We start from the raw sequence: 3,335 nt of genomic DNA on the forward strand, positions 1-3,335 counted from the left end.
TCAAGGGGCTTGACAGTTTATTGTTCCTTTATAATTGCACCGTGTCCATAAGTCAGTGTAACAGGGTTCTCAAAAAGAATTTGAAAATGACCAATCTTTGTCAAAAGCTCTCATTATATTTCCAAATTTTTGTACACATGTGAGGCTAAATATTTATACTTTGAGAGACAATAAGTCAAACTTATCCCACTAAATAGGTCAATTATATAGATCTAATTAAAGATAATAAAAAAAATTAAAAAAACATATAAATAAATAATATAACATAACAAATCAATAAAATTTCACCTAAATGGGGTCGTTAAATAGATTCTTACCCTCCAATCAGATCTATCGAGGTTATATTTAGGACAAAATCTAAAATATGAATGTCTATTTGCACTACATCTCATATGGTCATTTTAGGCCATCCTTAGCTCTTTTAGTTCCTTCGATTTGAATCAGACTCCTTATTGGTGCATCACATGACACTCTTGAACATGGTCATATCACCTCAAATGACTTTCTTATAATATATCATGAATTAGGATAACTCCGAAATCAGCTCTAATATGGTCATTTCTTATTTTTATCCTGTAGTTATCCTTTTTTTTTTTTTTTTTTTTAATTCTCATACTAAAAGGGTGAATAAATAGGGTTGCAAATTATTCTAAATTGTGTCACAAAGAAAATTTCATTTATTAATGAGAAAATTATTTACATACTAGCACTAGCAGTGTACAATGGAATCTTACAAGCCTACACATTATTGATCATCGAATGGAATGAAAGGTGTCACAATAACGACATTAACCATCATTGCATCAACCATGATCCACCCATCTCCTCCTTCTGTATCTCTCTCCTCCCTTAGCAACTCTTGCAAGTTGAGCATTGTCGACAACTTTCGCAGCAGCTCATGCTTGATGGGCTCTCCAATGATGATATTTGTTAAGATTGAAGAGCTTCCAAGAGGAATTGAATTGGGATTCTAAATGTGAAGGTCTAAAAGCGGAGTTGTAGAACTTTTCTAAGATTAAATGTAGAAGCTACCTAAATTTTGCTTTCCTAAGTTACATTAAATTTTTACAATTTGTAGTTTTTCTATGGTGTACTACAAATCCAAAGGTGGTATTGGATCGAATAACAACACTAAAGAGAGGGTGAATTGGGTGTGAGTTTTTTCAAATAAACTCACAACTTCGAGTGATCAAAACCTTTCGTTTGATCACCTTAAATCCTTTGATCAGCACACTGAGTGATCAAACTCTTTTATGAACAACCTCAAGTTCCACAAAAGGTTAAATGATAAAACCTCTTAAAGTATAGGATTTAGTTATTGGTATCGGTAGTCTGAATCGGTGTGTATCAATCACTTTTGCCCTTACTTCAAAAAAAAAAAAAAAATCTTTATGATTTTACCCCTAGAATGATACTAATAACCGATCCAAATCAGTTAGGTATCAATATCAGTATCGGTCGATACAATATGGCCAATCCAATACTGATACTTAGAACCATGCTTGAAGGTGTTGGTTTAGAATGATGTCTTCGAACAATTTTTACTTGGCTCTTTATAAACAACCAATTGGAAACAAAAGTAAGCACTTAAATGCAAAATAGAATTTGCAATGAACTAATTGCAAACAAAAGTGAGCATTCAAACGTAATGAGGTAAATCAATTAGGTGAGAAAGAAAGAAAGTAAAGAAACTTGTACAAGAAGGGGGGATGAGAGACATTAAAAGACACAAGCAATTTTAAGAGTGGTTCGGATTTTCTATCCTACATCCACTACCCCAAGTCCTCTTAGATTAGGGATTTTATTTCCACTTTCGAATCACTTTCCAAGTGATAGGAAGCAAGTCTTTATAACAATCTTAGTCTATCGGATTGGCAAACCAATCATAATCTATTGGGTTAGCACCCAGACAACTCTTGGCCAAGGATTTCCTTCACACTAGCTAAGGATTTTCTTTTGTACTCCATGTACAACCATAAGCTTGCTCTAAACTCACTTCCCTTAGCATCATGACTTTTCTTTCAAGTCTGAAATAATAATTTTTAAGCTCATCCCAATCTTCATATGGCCTTCCTTTTGCCCTCTTGCAACATAGTATCTTTCTGAAGCTCTTCATCTTCTGAGATGACACTACCTTGTGTAGCACCATTATCTTGATGTAATGATTCAAGCCATTTTCTAGATACCTAACTAGTTATTAGAGTCAATCTTGTATATTTGAATTTATGACCAAATCATTAATGGGAATTGTTTAATACTTCACTATCACCAAGGTTTTCTAAGTTCAAAGATAAAGAAGTTTTTAGACCTCTTAAACACCATTTAAGGTGCCTAGAGTTCTCCGCATTTTTTTTTATATAAGTAACTTTGTGAATTGAGAAAAATAAGAAATAGAGAGATAGGCAACCTCACCCATGCCCTTTCGACAAAGCTAAAGATGGGTAGAGAGATCCCTTAACAAGCAGGGCAGGCCTTGCTAAACCCAAAACATACACTCATATCATCATTACATTACATTAGTTTGTAACATAAAGAGTGTGACTAGCATCCATGTCCACAAGTCTTTGCAAATCTTGGGGAAATTCTTCTGGCAGAATTGTAACCTCATCCTCTCATGTGGCCATATAATCAGCTGGGCTATTAATCTCCCTCCACATATGTATAACCTCCTTCCTTTCGAACTCCATAAGCAAATGCACAATCTTACTTTTAAGGATTTGAATCTCCCATGGCCCTTCCACCTGCCCATTTGCAATATCCACAGCTAACTTTGAATCCGATCTGATTAATATATGATAAATATTCAATTCATTACATAAGCCAATCCCCTTTAGAATAGCCATAAACTCCATATATAATACTGACTTTACCTCTCCCTTTTCAGCAAAAGCTAGAACTGGTTGCCCACTTCTTTCCCTGATAATTCCACCATAACCTACCCTATCCTATGTGAGAGAACCATCACAACGAAGAGGAAACATTTGTACTAGAGGGGATATCCATTGATAGGTTCTTGGGGTCTTAGTAATCCATGTAACATTCACCCCTCCAATTATTCACCAAAGCCTAATTTCTAAAATTAAAAAAAAAACAATGAACCCAGTAACCTTACACCTATTCTTCTCATCATCCATAATGCATGCTATAATATGCCCCTTAGTTCTAGCCCTTTTCTTGAAAATCCCTACATTCCTTTCTTGCCATTCTTGTTGAATTGTAGAACATAAGGCTAGCCTTCCAATAACCTTTAGGTCATCTTCATCATAAAACTTATACTTTATCCATATAACAATGCTAGTAATGGCCAGGGATTGAGTCCCGGTTTGAGAATATAA

Source organism: Macadamia integrifolia, chromosome 12 (assembly GCF_013358625.1).
Source record: "Macadamia integrifolia cultivar HAES 741 chromosome 12, SCU_Mint_v3, whole genome shotgun sequence".
Classification (NCBI taxonomy): domain Eukaryota; kingdom Viridiplantae; phylum Streptophyta; class Magnoliopsida; order Proteales; family Proteaceae; genus Macadamia; species Macadamia integrifolia.